The sequence below is a fragment of the Haemorhous mexicanus genome, chromosome 3 (genome assembly GCF_027477595.1).
Source record: "Haemorhous mexicanus isolate bHaeMex1 chromosome 3, bHaeMex1.pri, whole genome shotgun sequence".
NCBI classification, from domain to species: domain Eukaryota; kingdom Metazoa; phylum Chordata; class Aves; order Passeriformes; family Fringillidae; genus Haemorhous; species Haemorhous mexicanus.
This window is the reverse complement of record NC_082343.1, coordinates 85,284,652-85,305,516: the sequence shown is the minus strand read 5'-3', so window position 1 is coordinate 85,305,516 and position 20,865 is coordinate 85,284,652.

The window sequence follows — 20,865 nt, the reverse complement described above, 5'->3', positions numbered from 1 at the left end:
ATGATTGTGCAAAATTTATCTATGTTTACAAAGAGGTTGGGAAATGGAAAAGTGTATTTTTTACTTTTGACTACTGTAGTTTCTAATCTATATCTTAATCCGTTTTCCCATGCTAGAAGTAATTAGTCAACAGCTCTTCTATGAGCACATTAGGTCCAGATTCAGACAGTTTCAGACAGATCTATTTTATGTCATAGACCTTACATTTAGTGTTCCTGGGAAAAAATGATATTTTGACTGCACCAAATTTTTTCATAGGTTCTGTTCAACATCTTTAAATAAGGATGAATTTTCAGATGCTCTTGGAATGCCTAATAAAGCTGAAGAGGAACAATCACACTGATTTGTTTCTTTTTCTCCTGCTGGAGATTTCCCATTAAAGGAATGGCAGATTTCTTTCCTTTCAAAGCTACAAACCCAGGAATTATACCAAAGAAATTTTTGGTCTAACTGTAATAGAAGACCTGTTACACTAGGCAAACTGAAAATAGAAAACTCTCTCAGACACACAATGGCAAAAACCAACAACCAGATTTAATATTGGCACCTATAGGAAGTGGTCTGACTGCCTATGACAGTGTTTAATATATATATATATATATGCATATACAATAAAAATGGCTTCTAGTGTTGTTTGTGTTGGTTTTTTGTTGTTGTTTGGTTTTTTTTGAATTTTTCTTTGTTTTATTGCCTGTCACAGATCACAGTTATAAGCAGACTTCAGCCTACTTAGGAAACAGTACCAGCAATGAGCCTTTTTATTACCCCACCACTGCCTGACTAAAATTTGATGGTGATGATGATGATGTCCCTAATGAGAACTAGTAGTCTGATCTACCTTGTCCATGTGCTCAGAGGAGGTATGGAAGGACTTTGACCAAAGAAAGGTAGATTTCCATTTCAGCATCCATTCAGCCTCCCGTTTGACACCAAGAACTATCCAAAATGACCTCAGGTAATTTTTGCTGTGGTTATGGTTTCTCTGTTAGGGACAACGATTGTCCATGAGGAACCTGATTGAGACCACTTTTTCTTTTCTTAGGGACTGCCAAAGAGGTGCCAGGTAGTAGTGAGTTCCAGTCACTGGTGGCCTAGGCCAGGTTTGAATGTAGAAATTAAGAACAAAGACCTATATCCAGAATCTTGATTGCCCACCCAAATTATGATTTATCTCATTTTCATCCTTGTTGCAAAACCCACAAATTTTATTTTTTTTATTTCTGGACAAAGAGAAAGAACCCTATTTGGTAATAACAAATCAGTTAGACTCAGACCTGGAAGCAGTGAAGAGGCAAAATCTGGGTAAGACCACAGTGTGTTTTTTGCTTTGACAACAAACTGTCTGACTTCACAACCGGTTTCTTTCATTGACTTGGAAAGGCAGCAGGTTTTTGGAAGCTCTGGGTAGAAATGTGCTTAATTGCGCATTTCACTCCTGAACAGAGATGCTGCAATGGAAGGGAAGCTTGTTGAAGTGCCAGAGTAAATTCTTTAAACATTGCTCTCTGTGATTTGGCCTAGAAACCTACTGGCTGTTGCACTAACTGGACCTTTATCAGGATGAATATTTGTTTTCTGTCTCACATCTGGAAAGATAATGTTTCTCAAAACGTCCTGGTCGTAGTAGCACTGAAGTTTTCTGTGCAGGTAAGTGGATGGTTACTTCCATCCATGGGGCTGTCTAGTTAGTAAGACCTTGTATTATTTCTTTAAGATTGTTAAGGGATTTTGAACAAAGCAATGCTCATGCTATCTCTGATAATCCTAGTCTTATTGAATCACCAGCATCTATTGCAGTTTTATGACCTGCGTTTCTCTTTCATGCAAGCCCTGTATGCCCTTTAGTGCTGCGCTGCATCAGTGGATGTTATTTCCCAGCTTCTGTCATTCCTATCCCATCCCTTTTCATATTCTGTACCTGATGTTCAAGTTCTTCTGTTTCATTGTCTAGGGTCATTACCTTGTTATATAAATGTACTGTTTGTTCCTGAGAGCAGGGTTACACTTATGTAACTTCTGCCATTTAAAAGTTAGGTCTCTGAGCTGAGAGGGGTCTTCTGTGTTTCCTCTGTTCACAGTTGAGAGAAACAGGCAAATCCAGAGGTGGATTTGTCCCATCTGTTTCAGGCGCTTAATTTTGGGATGAGATCATAATCTGCTGAATACATTTTATCTTTCTGCTGTGACTATAAATGGAGGTAGATGATTATAGTAGGACAGATGTACAAATGTAACATAGTTGATGTTAGGTGAGATGAACCTGGATCATAGACAAACCTAATTGTCCAAGTTCCCTCAATAGTACAGAAAAAATTAGCACAGCCAATTGGTACTTTTTCCCCTGTAGATTTGGATAGCATGAATTGCTGTTTGGAGTGCCTCTAAAAATTAGGGCAGAAGTCTAGCCTTACTTAAATTCATTTCTGGTAGCTAAAGCAGGAGACATGATGTCACTAAAACTGGGACACCACAGATATACTATTGTTATTTGTAGTAATGTTTTCTTTCTCCTTAAAAACAAACTTAAACATACTGCTACTCTTTCATCAACTCTGACAACTTTTAATCTAATTTCCCACTGCCTATGGACTAAATCTAACCACAGATTTTATACAAATGTATCCCAGAGTCTTTCCCATGTCACTGCAACTAAATAGCATTTTTCTTTATCTCTCCCATCTGAGTCTATAGAAATCGTGCATATCCCGGAAGTCACATAGAAAATCACATTTCTCTTTTCACCATTCACAAAGATAATAATTTTGTCTTAATTCTCTTGTTTTAATTCCTTATATTTAGTAAGTTGCAAGACATATTAAAAAAAAAAACAAAAAAAAAAGAAGAAAGAGAATTAATTAAGAATAGAAAGTGAATGCACAGTTCTCTGGGATAAAAATGAGCAACCCAAATACAATGAATGAGTCATAAAGCAGAGTCTAGAACCTGAAAAGATCTGCTCTCACTTAACCATGGTAAATTTGGCACATTGGGCCACTGGGAAACGACAAGCGTGATGATGTTCTGAATGGAGAACAGAGAGTCTCATTGAGACTTCATTTTTGTGAGATAACTGTCATAATCAGTTTAGCATGAAAGTTTGACCTACTCAATAATTAAAAAAAAATTGCAAGTTGGTCACTGAGAAATTGAACAGACACCTGTTATTCTCACAATGTGCCTTATTTAAACCCTTATTCCCAACAAGACAGGAAATTATATGTCACTGATTGTTAACTCAGTTTAATCTGAGAAATCTTCTCCTCTGAAAATACTGCTAAAGTTAATTTGCACTATAGAGGGTCAATGTTTTTGAAAACAGGACACATATCATCACTCACATTATTCAATTGAAAAAATTCACATTCAAATATATTGAATTACAGGACCCCAGTTGCAGGATGTTAGTTCACTACTGGGTTTATGCTCTACCTTACAGTTTTATCACATAAAAATGTTATGGATATACATGTGCTTTGTTGTTTAATAATCAAAATGTGTGCAGTTCCAGTTTGCAGACAGAATCCATTATTTACTGAAATCAGCTGGAAGACACCTAGGGAACTGAATGAGAATAGTATCCCAGGAACAAGTAGACTTTACTGATGGATTATTCATGTTTCCATTAACTAAACCAATTCAGACTTTGTTTGTCAGCTGTCAAATGAATTAATGGCAACCATTTTCCTTGGGTCAAAGGGAAGGCAAATGAAAATGGTATTGCAGAAGGATAGGTAGCATCTCCTGGCATCCTGGTGCTGTATCCAAACAGTTGTATGGGTCTAGAGAAGTTTTCAAACTTGAATTAAATATTCACATACCTTAGAAATGTACTTGCTCAATAAGCAGCTGCACATTTTATAGTTTTTTAAATGAATCTATTAATCTTTCTAGGCCATTCAGCCTATTTGCTGGGTTTTTCAAACATAAAAAGTTATAGTGCTAAGTTCTGACCTTAAATGACTTTCTCATTAGTGAGAATAGAGTAGTTTCTCATAGTCTTTATGGTGGAACCAGGAGATGAATGAGATGGAGCTTTGACTTGGCAAACCATCTAAACCAGGGCATGGTTCTGATGGAGTTAATGGGTAGTAATGGAGAACAGCCTGGCTGCAGAAAGTCGGGCATCAGGCCTAACAATCATTCAGTAGAGACATCCCCATCACAGCAGGCAGCAAAGCTGGGTAAACAGAGAGGGAAGGACTTCTATGGGACCTGAAATAAGAAGAGGAGAAATTCAAATTAAATGCATCAGTGAAATGGGAGTCAAAGGACCTTCATTTATAATCTATGTTCTTCTACTTAAAAATGTCATTCTTTGAAGGAAAGTTGGAATGTTTTGTCCCATTTGCCTGTATGATGAACTGTGTGTCACAATGAATGTATACTTTGTTCATTAAGTAAAGTAAAACTAGGAACTCTCTCTTTAATTATTTATTAGTCTAATGAAAAGGATTAAACATTTAATTGAAATTTATATATCTAGTAAATCTGGATTTCTATGTTAATATTAAATCTGTGTCTCTACAAGTGATGTTAACATTTCATTTGTACAACTGTGGGATTAGATTTTTTTTTTAAACAAGGGAACTCAGGGTTCTTTACGTGCCTTGGACCTATCAATGAGAATATGCACGGGGAAGTGATGATCACTGGAAAGAGTGGCAAACCTTGGCCCAGGTGTCAAACAGAGTCCACTGGGACATTTTGTGCAAGTCTCAGACCTGTTTCAGATCTACCTCCTTTGCCTAATGAGCCTTGAGGTGTTCCTTACCCAGTGTCTGTGGGCTTGTGTTTCTCCCTGTGAGATGAGCCTCCTGCTCTCTGAGGACACACCTGCTGTGGGATGGATGTTGCTGTGTGATAGGGGTGTGCTGCTGGCTGAGCACATTGACTCCAACACCTTCCAAATAGCACCTTAAGCCCTCTTATGGGTGAGGGGAAGGATTTTTGCTTTGCTTCTCTGTTTCTTCATTAGGAGAGTTCTTCAATAACTCACCTGTTACTATTATATCTGCCTCTCACATGGATGCTGATGATCTCCAGAGTGAGAATGAGCACCGGTGCCATGAGAGGCTCTGCTGAGGTCTGTTTTGTCTCTGTGTAGGAGTGCTAGAATTTTTCTTATGTTTTATGGGTTTTTTCAGTGATTTGGGTCTCACACAATGGTAAATAGTTTATTTTTCTTCACTTTTCCCCCTCTCTCCCCGCATTGCTGTGGGACATGCCACCTGAAAGTCATCTGTAGAAGCTAAACAGCTTCCTACATTGGAGTACCACTCAAAATTCCTTCTCTTTTTTTCTGTTTTGGTTTGGAGAACAAATGGTAAACCAAAATCCTCTTTGCTAAGCCTAAGTATAACCTTTCTCCATTTTCCTGGTATTACTGGAAAACTGCAAAGCTGTCATACCTTTTAAATGATGCATCACAATGAAGTGCTAAACCAGAGTTGCAATTTACCCTGGCTTACAAATTTCTGACAGATGCCAAGAAGAGGCAGGGTGCCCCATTTGACTAAACTGGAAAATATTCCACGGAAGACAAGTCTACCTCACTGTTTTATTTATCATTTCCGTCAGCTTGTCCACCTCTTCAGTCAATATCATAAATATCAAGAGCAAACAGTAAATGTCTGTAGCTTTATGCAGTTACACAGAAGACTGGCAGTGGATTCCCGTGCTTTTAAAGGGCTGTCCCAGTCTCAGTCAGGGCTGTAGCTGACTGCAGGTGCTGCAAAAAAAGCGACTGTGCTGTAGACATAGCAGCAAGATTTCAGTCACTGAATTTCAGAGGCTGCCTCTACTTAGCCCAATGGGACATCTCAGCTGACCTTATCAAACTCATAGGCAGCTGATTAATACAGTTCACAGTGTACATTCTAAATACTACATTCAAAAAATCTCTTCAGATTTTTGGTGTCACAGGAAGTTTTACCTGTAGGCAAGCTTTCCATGACTTTGCAAGATACAAAGTGGGAGAATCATTGCCCTAATTCTGCACATCCCAGAAGGCTAGAACTGGTCTTGGAACTTAAAATTCACATTCAAAAAAGTAGAACTCCTGATCACACTCTGAAAAAGTTTATGGGGGAATCTCTTGGTGGGCAATAGAGCTCAGCAGACATTTTGAGGCAGGACCTGTCAGTCTGTCTCAGACATCTGTATGAAGAGATTATCTGCTTCCTAGAAATGTATATTCATCCATTAGTGAAAAAAAACATGGAAAAGGATTGTCTGTGTGGGTGCTGATTATCAAACTGACCCTGATAGTTTTGCCAATGTGACATTTACTCTGACAAAAGCATTTGGCAGAGAAAGAAGCTTAATGGAAGTCCATGACAGACACCTTAGAAAATGGATGCTTTTTGTAGAACAATATCCATTATTCATTACTTAAAAAAACCCTAATTATCAAAATTTATAATACATTTTAGTTGCATTGAGGATTTCTACTCCAGGGTTTGCCCTGAGCTGCAAAGCAGAGGGATGCTCCAGGTAAGGATCAGTGTTTTTTGGCAGAGTTGTGTGTGGACAGGGAATTTTTAAACAGCACCTGTCCATGCTAAACCTGATTCAGATCAATGCCACAAGAACATGATATTGTGTGATATATTACTAATGAAATGAGTAATGAAAGATATATGTCAGCCAAGAGAGAAAAACCAGAAAAACTCCTCTTTTTTTCCTTCCTTTTTTTTTCATCTTCACCTGTATGGACAATTTCATTTTCAAAGCAATATTTTTCCAGAAATTAGGTACTGCTGCAGTTTCAGAGGGAAGTGTTTCCATATTAAGACAGGTGGGTAAACAACACTTCATTTTTTTATTATTATTATGACTGGTGAAAAAAAAAAAGATGAGTAAATGTTAAATTCCTTAATGTCTCCTTTAAAATTTGTATTTAAAATAGCCACTTAAAAAGGGGATAAAAGTGAACTGGAGAGAAAACCTAGATTTTTAGGATCTTAGCAATTAGTACTGCCATCCTACTATCAAAATTCAGTATTTTCTACTGATTTGGCACATGATTCTTCAGCTGTGTAAGAAGTTGTGAGAATGAGATAATGGGGCTCCAGTAGTGAGGATAGGGTGCAACATGGCAAAAATTGTAGGGCATGAAATTAGTCCAGAATTTCTCCCATCTCATGCTAATGTGATAGGAATAATCTGCTGGAATAAGATAAGGATGGTAATGACTTTTAAATGTGGCATATCCATTTTGTTGAAGATTGGTTAAGTTGCACAAGGAAGGACACCATATTATCTTCAATGATTAGCTATGGAACTGTTGTAGCTGTTAAGGTGAGTGTGTAGCAATTCCTACACAGGCTGGAAAAGAAGAATGAACTTTCAAATGAATAATTGGTTCCCTTTCTAAGCAAATATTTTTCCATTTTTCAGTAGCTAGAGAATGCTGCTGTTTCTGTTGACTCTGCTCTCTAGTAAGAGAACAGTCTTTCTTTCCAGACCATTGGTATTTGCTTGAAGCTGAAATCTGTTTGGAGATGTTTCCTGTTCTGGAAATGCAGCCTGGGGGAGATGAGCTTACAAGTTCCTGTCACCCAGAAGGTGGTCTGACAGTTTCACTGGGGCACAAGTGCATCACTGCATTACAACAGGAATTTGTGCTGCCAGGACCCATGTACAGAGCTGAACATCATAAAGCAAACTGAGGGAGAAGCAAGACCTGCGGAAAATGTATTGTAACATATCCTGTGATACTGAAAGAAGAAGGAAGAAAAACATAGCTGATGGTCTGCTAAAGCCATGTTTATTCACTGAGTTTCTCTGTGTTTGAACTGGTAAAAAGAACAATGTGTGATTGTCCCACTTGGTTTCTAGCAACTGGATAATCCTATGGGAAACTGTCCCTCAGTGAAGACAAGTCTGTAAAAGACAAGGGGAGAAAGTGAACAAGGTGCATAGATTACCACATCTGCGAAGCCTGAGAGCTGGCAAAATCATGCAGAGATGGAGGTAGAGCTTCCCTTGTCCGTCTGAGACAGAGCCACCTTCACTCAGACTGTCTCTCACCAGATATTTGACTTTATTTTCTTAAAACTATGCAAAAGTAAGGGATTTTTAGCACCTCTGCTACCAAAATCTTGCCATGCAAACCCAATGAAAACATAAGCATTATTTGGAGCCATTATTACCTGCTTTTTACACAAGCATTCAACTTTGGTCCTTATGCTTCTTTCCTTCACTTTCATTGTCTACATTGCAGAGGGCAGAGGGCAAATTTTTGCAGAGGGCAATTTTTGCAGAAGATGCTTTTGCCCTTTGCAGGGAAAAAATTTTTCCAGAGGGTCAGGGCACTTTGAATTCCACTCTTGACAAAAATACATTCAGGCTTTCCCAAGTTGATTTGATGTGCTGATTTTATAGGTTCATTGCGCAAGTAACTTCTGTTTCAGCATCAAACTGAGATGATTGCTTAGCAGTGTATTTATTGCAATGGACTCCTCTAGGACACTACTTCATCTTCACAGCCAGTTTCATAGCATGTTACTGACGCATTTTCTTTGAGCTTGACTGAAGATTCCTCTTGGACTTTTCAAAGATTTTCTAGCACACATCGTCTTTCCCAAGGTGGATTGACTGCACTTATCACCCTGCATTTGTCTTTTGCCTGTAAGAGTACTCACTGACCTGCAGTCTTTGGGATGCTATATATTCTCTATGACCAGCAGTTTCATAATCATTTCATATTGTTCTTCAAGTTTTAATTACTTTGGGGTAAATTGTATCAGGTCATGATACTGGTTTATCCAAATATTCCTTGAGGTCTCATGTCCCTATCCTTCCTGTATTTTTATTTCTGTACCAGGTCAGTTATCCTACATATATGGTTAGAAGTCTCCTCTTCTTTATGTGTGGTTGTTAGGAAAGAATCAAACAGGATATGGAGTATTTTGATTTTATCAGTCAGCACCTGACTGTTTCTTCACATTTGTTTCAGCATCTGTTTTTTGTTTTTAAATGACCGTGCAACTGTTTTGGAATGAATATTAAATGTGTCAAACAGTGGAGCATTCATGATGTGAGTTCTTGTATATATACCTTTTGTGCACTTGGCTCATCCTCTGCCTTTGGACTGCAGAGGTTTTTTCTCCTGCTACCCAGTATAATGGACTCCTTTTTGCTCCCTGCGGTGACATCACTGTTTTTAAAGCTGAGGAAACAACTTGAGGCTAGGAAAACCATATGAGAGCATAATAAAGATCACTGTGCACCTTGAACTACATACTGACTTTGTTGTTGCTCCTGGTATGACAAAATCAATAATGCAAACTGTAATGTAAACCTCTGCTTTTCTTGAGAATGCTTGTAAACTTGTTGGCCTGGTTGTGTATGGCTCCTGGTGTGCACAAAGGGACACTTCAGAGGTTTCCTGAGCCTGCCTTTCACATCTCTCCCTCTGAGCTTCAGGCTTCCTCCTGCGCCCCTCACTACATATTTTATGTGTGTTTTCATGTGCTGCATGCTCTGCAGGCACCTGAGCCTATGGACATGTATTTTGGTCACTGGAATGCTCTAATGGAGTGTTCTGGGTAGGGGAAAATATCATACTTGTAGCATCAGTCCCATTCATGCAAACAGATTGTGGGTGCTGCTCAGGACTCCAGCTGAAGAAAGACAGAGATAAATGTTTGCCTTAAGAGGCTTTTCAAGAACTAGAATTTGTCAGAAACCTGAACTCATTCATCTCTGAACACTATGACCAGTCCACCTAAGGGGAATTCTTGACAACGGATGTGCTACACCTTCAGAGTTTTGTGTGCGTGTGTATATGGGAGGAAGGGAATGATATTTTTTCCTGCTTTTTGTCTCAAACAGAAACAGAAGACCTGGGCAAAAAGGTTTCTGTGTTCAACAGGTAATGCAAAAAATAGTGTCTCTTTCAGCGTCTTTTAAAAAAAGCTAAGAAAAAAATGAACTAAGCACAGTATAGCAAATTTACAGAGCCAAGTGTGTTCTGTATTCAGGTTTATAACAACCATGGTATTCAGAGAGCTCATATGCAAAGCAATGCCAAGGATCAGTGTATAAAGATATAATTTTCCTTCAGCCTAGAGATGGTTCCCCTTTCTTTGCTGGTGAGGCACATGAGCTGTGTACAGGTGAGAGGTGGGGACCGTGGCAGGTACCAGCCCCACTGGTGGGGCCCCTGGCATGGGAGGCAGTGGTGCTCATCCACTGGGTCATGCCCTGCAGTCCAGCCACAAGCTCACTTTGTCACCAGTGAAATCCTTCCTCACCTTCACTTCTGTTGCTCCATTAAACATTCATGAAAAAAACCCAACTTCCTACTGAGTATCCATTAGCCACCGATGCTGATGATAATGAGCAAACTGTGAAAGCACCAAAGAGCAAATTGAAATGAGTCACAAAATACACTTAGGATGTGCTTCCTGCCAGTATTGGTGCGTCATTGGGAAAATGCTGGTTCCTTAACAACAGCCGTATAAAGAGCAGAAATACAGCTGATTGAAAAAAGGCATTATTTAAAGGAGTTCCATTAAAAGAGATTAACTGATTTATGAGCAAATGAATCATATCTGCACATTAGCTCTTTATTTGTCATGCCAACTTGTTTTCTATTATATTAAAACAGTTTTAAATTAAAATAAAACATTAAATTAAATTAAGGCCTGCTACAGAAAAAAAAATGTATTTCAAAACAGACATAATTTAATTATAGTTAACCTGTGTAAATAAGACTAAATAATTAATTTATGACAGTGAAAACAATGTTGTCTTACATACTTTGTTCAATTGAAGACGTATTAAGGCATACAAGTACAGTGCTTTCCTGTCTTTATTCATTCCTTTCAGCTTTACACCTCTTTGAATATTTAATGCAAAACAGACTGCTGTTAAAAACATATTGACATGCATCACGGCTGGATGGGAGGAAATTCTTTTTGCATTGCACAGGATGACAGCTGGTACTGATCACAATTTCAGGTGACAAGTCAATCCTCAAAAACAAAGGCCTAAAAAGAGTATAATCTGGGTTCATCTCAGCTTTTCTGCTGTCACCCAGGCAAGGGAAGGGACATGTGCGTTTGCAGCAAGGGGCTGGCCACTGCCCGTGTCAGAGCAGTGTGGCCCAGCTCTGTGCCTGGGGACAGCCCCTGTATGGCCTGCAGAAACCACACCAGGCTCCAGACACCTGCTTAGTACAGACCTTCTGTCTGGGATGGTAGCAAAGTGCCATTGCTTAAAGCAGGAAAAACCAGCTTGGGGTCATTCCACGAGGCTGGTGTGAATGGGGGGCAGAGTGGATGGGAGGCTTGGAGGCAGCATGGAAAGCCAGCACCTGGAGGCTGCAGATGGGTGACAGGGAGGTGGTGGTGAAGTCCCTTCTGGGAACCCCTTGCTTTTCCTCTTCCATGAATGGGGTGGAAGACCCAACTGTGCTAGGGAGGCTACAGCTGGGCAAATTCAAATTCTAATATCTGGATATGGAATTGTCCGATGCAAAGGAGAAACAGCTGCCTCAGAGGCGAGCTGCAGCCCACTGGCAATTCAGGTATGTACATGATATATAAAAAACTGAGAGATGAGGAGGTAAGGACTTACACAAAAAGCCCTCAAGAAAAAAGTACATGATCTCCTGAGATTTTACTGTGTTTGATGTGACTGGACTCATATAATCCACTTCAGTTCCCCCTGAAGTCCATGGAAAGCCACCAGCTGAGCGCAGAGGGGATTGAAATTTTTGTACAGAAAGAACATTACTTATGGTTGGTTGAAAAGCTACTATGGAAATCTCCACTTGTCCATTCTTTGATATAAACAACTTTGCTTTTGAAGAACTTTCATAAAAATATTTGTATGAATGCTTGTGAAGTTAAGCCTATGAACAAGCATTGGTTAATCTGGAAATCAAATTTACTTCATGAGAAAAATAAATTAGTTCTGGGCAGAAATGGAAGTAGTTTATTTATTAAAAGAGGGATTTTAGGCCATCTGTCAGGAAACTCAAATTAAACAATCTGCTCAATTCTCAGCAGACGTAAATCTGTGAAGCTCTGTGGATTTTGAGTGACCAACAGCACAGCTCAGGTGAATGTGAAAAAATTACAGACAGTTTATTCACAACTGATAGGCTGAAATTTGATCACATAAATATTTTTTTAAAAATACTCTAAACCAGTTGAAAAAGATTCAGTTAGAAAGTGAGATTAAATCTGCTACATTTTTCAACCATGTATTTAATTTATCATTATTATATCTATCTTGCTGCAATAACCCAGGATATTTTCCCTGGAAGCCTCTTTTTTTGGTTTTGCTTCTTGACGATCTACGACACACAGCAAAGTAGTCCAATTACATGTACAGTCTTGCTAAATATAAACTACCCTATTACAGGATGATGTTGTTGAGTTCTTTTAAGAGGTCATAAGGGCAGAAATCATATTCTCTTCATGAAGGGGTCTGGAGAAGACAGTAATGCTGGGTTTACAGATGACTTTCTGCTTTGGATCAGTGCTTTTCAACATTCTTTATTCCTATTAAGGGGTACAGCAAAGAGGAGAAAATCCAGATTGAAATATTTGAGGATATCTTGATATACTTTAGGGAGGATATCAAGTGTTCAGAGTAGGAGAAATTATCATTCTTGTAGCATCAGTCCAATTCATGAAAGCAGATTGTGGATGCTGTGGATGCTTGCTGGGAGTTAAGTTGCAGCTTTCAGCAGAGGGATGAACACAGAGAACTGACAGAATGTTGAAACTTATGAATCTGGTGGAAGACAGTGAGTAAATCTCTGGGTTGAAGTTTCACACAAGCACCACTATCTGTAACACATCATGTCCTGGCATGTTTGAAGCACAGCTCTGAGTTTCATTGCAGAGCTCTGTTAATGTTTTGAAAAAAACAAGGTTAGTTTTGTAAGCCAAAAATGGTGCATGATGAATTTTCCAATGCTTTATCTGAATTGAGACAGTCCTATACATTACTAGTATCAGCTCTGGAGTCATAACAGAACCTAAACTCAGCAAAAATTCAGTTTTTTCTAACATGAATCCCTGTCTGTCCAAGCCCTGAAATTACCACAACATGTTTGCAATACATGGATAAAAAACTTAAAGGGGTCACACTCTATGAATTCTCAGTGCATTTGTTTTGTTTTTGTTAGTCTTATATTTAATGCCCTATGAAATTTGTACATTCCAGAATCTTAAGGTTTGCTTCAAATCGGACTATAAAATAATTGCAGAAAGAAGGAAACAAGAAATGAGTGGAGGTGTGAGAGACAAAAAGGACATGACCTAAATTTCTAATGCCTCATAATTACCAAAGTTGGAGTAAAAGTTTATTCCATTATAATTCTGTCCAGCTGTCTCTTCAGTCTGGTTCTGTCGTTACAGTCTGTGGTGCTGCTGGTGTCATGGGGAGGTGGCTGACAAACTCCATCCCCAGTAATTCTCCTTCCAGCCACCATTTGTTTCTTCTGCCTGGGTCCCCTGAGCAGGGTCAGGTCAGGTCATGGGGAGGAGGGAGAATCTGGCTGCATGGCTGAGCTGTTGATGTTCTACTGCTTTCTTTGGGCCTGAATTTGTAGCCACTCCCTCTCGAGAACTCCTCTTGATGGCTGTGGTAGTTTCAAACTTGTGCAGCTCCAAAACCAAGCCCTAAATCAATTCTACATCTCTCCTTGTCAATATAGTGCTACTGCTTATAACAGCATTGACAGAGAGGTTTATGTATCCATGGCACTTGTGTTTAGGTCATGAAAAGAAGGAAGGAAATTATTCTAGTGCAGAGTGAGTAGGTTCTGGGAGCAGGGGGGCAGAGGGGAAAAATCCCTGCTGAGTTTTTTGGCTTTTTCAAGTTTCCAGAAACTCTCAGTACAAGATTTAATGATGTCCTGGAATATATGAATCTTCACAGATGATCAACAGCTACAAGTACTTTGGAAGGGATTTCTGAATTCTTTTCCCCCATCAAGTCTTTCATGTAAAAAAAACCCGGTGCATTGTGGAAATCAAGAACTGAATCCTAAGAAGGAAGCTGAATGGAACAGAGAGAAGAATCTTGCAGAAGCCTTTGACAAGGCAGCTGGTGCTAGACAAGTGCCTCCTAGCACTAGAAAAGGTGAAAAAAAGTCAGCTTGAGTCATATGTCAATTCTCAAGCTGGGTTTGCATTTCTGTCCTTTTAAAATGTTCCTGCCATAGCTCTGTCAGCATCAATCTTCTCATTTTAAGGATGTTTAAGACAGTGGGGTGCAAGGAAAAACATTACTGAAATAATGGCTCTTTTAGCTGGCATTGTATTTATTTCACTTAACAAGCAAACAAAATGTACATAGATCAGTCTCCCTGCAGAACTACTAGCACAGCTCTCTAGCTCCCAAGGGGCTTAATTACAATATTAGATTACAAACATACAGGGACTTAGATCCTGCATATATTAAATTCTTCCTCTACTCCAAGGCTTAGAAATATGACTCAGAGATGTTGGTGACAGGTCTGTTCCTTTTGAGTCAAGAGGCTATGCTTGTCTTCTGTGTGTAGATAATGTCATATTTCTTCCAGAAAATCCAAGCAGGTGTTGCTCTTCTGTTTTAAGTGTGGCAGGAGAGAGGGGAATGCCAAGGCCTGGCTTAGCCAGGCAGCAGGATGAAGAGCAGAGGTGTCAGAAGCACAGGTCTCAGCCTGGCACTCAGTGCTTGTCTGCACTTCCAGGTGTCTCCTCCTCGCCAAGAGTGGAGGAGGCAGAGGGGCTGCCATTTCTCAAAAGTCTGTGGGCAACCTGGGAGGGGATGGTGGGCATGCATTGGGCTACTGTGACTTCTCAACCAACACACCTGCAATTGAAATGGCATTTCTGGCATCTGTTGTTTCCTTGGATCGAAGGATTCATGCCCATGTCTCCCAGGAGAGAGATTTCTGTTGTCTGAAGACTTGGATCCAAACTAGATGTAAACTCTCTGTCTGTAATTATATTTAATAGATTTCACTGATATACATTTGTTTTCTAATGAACTTTGGTTTATCCAAGGGTGTCTTCACTGAAAGCAGATCACGTTCTATCACAAGTGGGAGAGAAAAAAGAAAAGAAAGAAAAAGTCTAATGCAGTATTAATAAACCTAATATCCAGCAGCAGTTTCTGTTCCAACAGCGTTAAGCATTCAGACATGTACATTTTTAATCAGCTGCTGATTCTTATTGAAAAATGTACGAATACTACTTTCAGGAGAGGATTACACAACAAGTTTCAACTTGTTTCATTAATTACCTTTCTTTTTCCAAAGGAACAGCAGAAAATTGCTGGCAGGAACCTCAGTGAACCATGTCCATGGGCCATTAAGAATGGATTAAATTTACTTTTATACCCTCATTGATTTAAGACTTTTTATTTCTTTCTTTTCTGAGGCAAGCTCACTCCCTTGAAAATGTTATTCAGGAATTGTTCTTTTCCTGCAGTGAAAGTGCTAAGAAGAAAGAACACATTATTGGATTTTATTGTTCTTTAATACTGAAAATGATAAAGGGAAACAAAACTGAGAAAATCTAAGCCCACGTATTATATACCATCAGGCACAACACCTTTAGTTATGCTTTTGTCTGGTGATGAATAAATTCTACTGTCACTTGCTTTGACCATTATCATGAGAATTTAATTAAAAGACGGTGGTCAAAATGAACTCTGTCACCAGATTATAGTGTCCCACAGCAGGAGTTCTTCTGAGGCATTTAGAGAAATGTTGACTTTATTATTCTACTTCATTTCAAACATGTGGAAAATATTTTCCACTTGCAGTGTTAGTTGCATTAAGATTTCTGTTACCCTACTCAAGGCTAAGGCACAAGCCAGTTTGTGTCTCCTTGAAGAGGTTAACAGAATAACAGTTCCACTCACATTAGAAAGAAAGTAATGCACATCCACCACCCCAGCATGGTTTTCCACACTTTTCCAATGTTTAGTTGGAATGTACGATATAATTTGGAGGCTAAACACTACAGTTAATATTTTTGTCCAACAATTAATTCAATTACTGACTTAAATACAACCTTTTTACCTAAAATCCTAAAACCTAAAATCATACATAGTTCAACTAGCTGTTATCTTGGTGATGCTCCAGAGCACCAAAGCATGCAAGCATGAATCATGTATTACATACATGCATTGTCTTTTGTAAAAAGGGTATTATTTGCATTATAAAACTGAGCTCTTGCTTAAATATGTTGCAGGATGACAGATAATTCCAGGGACATTTCTGAGCTGCTCTATTTGTTTATGGTTGTATCTGAAAGCATATCCCAATGCAAATAGAGAAATTTTCCAAATTTCAATGCTGTTGGTGGGATTCTGCAGCTTAGCACAGGGTGTATGGTTGCATCTACTGGAGCAACTGAATTACTTTTGTTCTTATATATTTAAAGTTCAGGAAAGATCCTTTGGAACGCCTTGGTCGCACAGATTTGGAACAATCTTTTCAGCTGGAGACACAGTGATGTCCATATATTTATTTTTGGCACGCCATTGAAAATGGTGGCTCTCAACATTAGCTCTCCTTAAGATTATATAGTCCGCTGGTGATCCTTTTTAGGGGCAGGAAGAGTTTTGGCCCATGTTAGAAAAGTGCTTTAGCAGAGTGGTGCAATATAACCACAAAATGTGACAGTAATTTACAGTTTGAAGCATGCATGACACTGACTGAACTAACAGAATTTAGGATTGCAATATTAGTACTGTGGGAATATAAAGCATAGTAAATTTATTTTGTGGAAATGATTATGTAGTGGAATGGATATTTCGTTTTTACGACAGAAGACAAACAACAATCCAATTGTAGTTTTCCATTTTGGTGTTTTAATGATCTTGACACAATTTTTAAGACAGATGATGAAACACTATCAATCAAATACATAAAAATATTAATTAGAAAAATTACATTATAAATGCACTGAGGGTGAAAATTACATTCACATGTACAATATAGGAAAAAGGCAATGTGACAAACTGTACTGTTGAATAAATAATTCCTTGATGGGGAAGGGTTTTGTTTAGAAATGAAAGCTGCAACAGAATTTAACCTGTTTGTTTCCAGTCTTTTCTGAAAGCAGATTTCCATATTCTTCTTTGTTGCTATATCCAGCTACTTTCTGGAATTTCTGAGGCGCATGGAACATAAGTACTGCTTGCTCAGATCACACTGAAGACCAATCTAGCCTGAAACACTGGCTCCATCAAGGAAGGAGAATAAAATCTGGGACAAGACTAAGCAATGTCCATCATCCATTCTTTTCATTCTTTCCATTCTTCTTGTTCCCCCTTTCTCTTACTACACAACAATGTCAGTGAGCAACCAGTGGGCCAGATGTGACCATGAGAAATAATGAATCGCGATTCCCCAGTCAACCGCCTTCCTTCCCTTTGTGACTGCATTACAGTCCTCCTCTGCCCCAAATTGTTGCTTTTCCAGTCTGAGCACTAATCTGGGTTTTATCTCTTTGTACAGGAATTGCTTTATTCCTCAGGTAATTTTTGTCACCATTTAAAAAATCTTTCTATTGTGTTAGACCCATTTTGAAACTGGACCATTATAACTTCATGCATTGCTCAGAGGTTGGCCAGACATGGATATGTAGAGAGAAGCTAGCATCCTCTGCTTTATTCTTCATTCCTCCCCAGTAACCCCACTTTTCTTTTTACTTTTCTGATGATTGCTGAGCCAGGATGTTCAGAGAGCTATTGACAGTGTCTCAAAGATACTTTTATTGACTAGAGCTGTTAAATAAGAGTCCATCAATGTGTATGTAGTCTGAGGCAACTTTTCTCCCTTATCCATGACTTCACATACACCAGCAGTGAATTTCATCTGCCATTTATAATTTAGATCAGCAATATTGAGCATTTTTCAGTGCTTTGCAAAATGCTTCAGGTTTGACTTCCCCAATTAACTGTGACTCACCAGCAGTATCTACACCTCACTATATCCACAAGTAGTATCATCACAGACACCTCTGCAGATTTGCCTGCAGTATTAAATTACTTATTCCCAATCTATTTTTTAATTTTGGACTCACCTTAGTTCTTATCCAATGGCAGCTGCATATTTTTAATAGTTTAATGAAGGTCCTTACAGATGATTTTATGTCAGGCAAGGGGTTTTATCAAAAATGTTTTTCTCTTGGCTCCTTCAAAGATGTCCTATTAGGTATTATTTTCTTCCAGAGTTTAAAAACTGAATAGATCTAATGAGGTACTATTGCTATTACTTATTGGTTTGTATTTATTTTTTACCAGTTTACCTAACTTATCAGTCAGGCGGGCTCATAATTTCCAGGATCATACCTGAAGTTTTTTAAAGAATTGTTGTCACTGTTGCTGCTTTGATTCTTCAAGCGATTTAAGCTATAGGTTACATGGTGTGGTTACTAGTTCACCAGTTCCACATACATGGTCCTTTCCTGAATTTTTGGATAAATTCCACCTGGTGTCTCGGTTTGATACCCTTCACTTCATTACTCTGCTCCGAAGTCTCTTTTATTAGATCATTGGTTTTTTCCCTTACTTTTCATAGTGCTACCTGCAGAGCCTTGGCTTGATACAATTTCTTGCTTCATATAGTGTGCCCTATTGCATTTAGCCTTCAGAAAATTGAACCCTCACAATATGAAATTATTCGATTATTTGCAGTGTGAGTTTTTAACACAGGCTCAGCATGACAGATAGAAGTTATCCCATGATAATGGACTATTTTATGGAATATCTACAGGTTTCTATATTTTTAAGAGCTTATGATTACATTTTTGGGTCAAACACATTAAAAAGTAACAAGCAGACAATATAGCTTGGGGAAAATTGACAACTTTATTTTCCATTTAGTGAATAATTTCCCTACTATTATTCAGACACATTCTCCTGTCCAGATCCATATTATGGTACTCAATTTCACATGTTCATTTAACCAGCTTTCTCAGTGAAACTCATATTTTTCAACAGAATGTGGCTTTAACTTGAATATCAAAAAGCTTGGAACTAAGGAAAGAGAATATATTAAACCCAAATGGACTAATTATACGCAGCTGTAGGTATTTCAAAGCATTAAAAGTTTTTATAGTTTTGGATTTATATTGACAGAAAGAGACACAAGGGGAAAACAATTCAGAAGTCTTAGCTCTACTTCCCTCAAATTTTGCAGCTGGGGTTTTTGTATCAAAATGTGTTGTGTTCCAGGCTGGGACATGTGGGAAGGCCTATGTTCTCTGCGTGCCTGATTCTCCAAGAGAACCTTATTGTCATATTATTGAAAAGTTTAAAAAGAAACAGGAAAAAGAACAAACTCAATAAATGTAACGCCAACTGCAATAATGAAGTGTTACTTTTGGCTAGTGTGGTTATGTGGTTACACATATTTCAGTTTACTCTGATTCATTGTATTGCCTTGCCTTTTTTTCTTTAGGAATATTTAACAGATCGTGCTCCATTTTAAATCATAGTTATATGTTCTGAAATACTACTGGATTAGAAAATAAGCTCGTGTGAATCAATAGAACATCGACTTTCTCTGATTTATGCAGATTGGGATCTGACTCAGTGTGTTGAATGTGGTGATGAGTTAGGGTAAACAGAAATAATACTGTGATTTTCCTCTATGAGACTTAATTTCACAGGACCTCAGGTGGTATTTTCTTGCAGAATGTATTTTTGTAAGGAACAGTACTTTGTTTCCTTACTTCCATCTACATGCAGCTCCCCTTCTTGCACTAGCGAGTGGCCCACAGCAGGAGAAGACTTTGTAGGCATCTTTCCCCTTCCCAACACTGCAATTTATGATGTAATACAATGCAATTCCCATCAGTTCCCCATGCAGGCCAGATAGTTAGGTCTGCTCCTTCCTTTTTCAATGATTGAAATGACTGGTTTGTTTTCTTTGTAAAAATGTTCTTTTGGCTTTGACCTAGATGTCAGTTCATATAATGTGTTGCTCTTTCAAAGACATGGCCTTGAAAGTATTTTAATGTAGTCATAGTAGGTGCCTCTAGAGAGAATAATCATAGGGATGATATTGATGTATTTACATAAATGAATGTTTCAATATCATAAATGTTTGTGTAGGAATATCAAAGATTAAGCATAGGAAACTGAAATGCTTAACTAATAGATTATATGCTCCTTAGAATGTATATAATCCTAAATACATTTGACTTGTTTCACAACTGCCTCTGAAGGCTCTGGTCTAAGTTATCTCCCAGTTAGTCTTCAAAAAAAAAATTGAGGACATATCATTAATAAGATAGTAAACACCATATGTGGCATTCAGCTCAAAGCTGGATTTTGGTTCTTCATTTTTAGTTTTTACATGTTATTGCTAATTTTATCAAGTTAATTCCTTTAGTAAGTTTTACTGGTGAAGATCAGAAGTAGAATGTGGGCCTTCAATTTCGTATCTCTTCATAATTCTTTGAAGGTATCCTGCAATAGTTTCTGCTAGACTCTGCTGCCATTAATAAGAAACTGTGCACAAATGAAAAACTATGCTTTGTCGCTTCAGCTTGACAGTGGAGATCAGCTGGCCGTCAGATGATATTGCCAAAGGAAAGATTCATTTCTGCCTTTGGGTTGTGTTCAAGAGACTGTACCTTTTGGAATGCTATTTCTTTTTGAAATATGTATTTACAGCTATGTATTACAGTACAATCAGCTTAAACTGAATGATCTGTTGGTGTAGTGGAATTTATCCCTGACCCTAATGGAATAAACCCATGGTTGTAGAGACGGTATAGCATGCCTTGTGTTTTTTTTATTCAGTGATAACAAGAGCTAAATGTTTGCAATGTAAGTTAAAGCCATCTTGCACCGGCTCATAATATGTCAAATGGATAAACTGCTCATCAG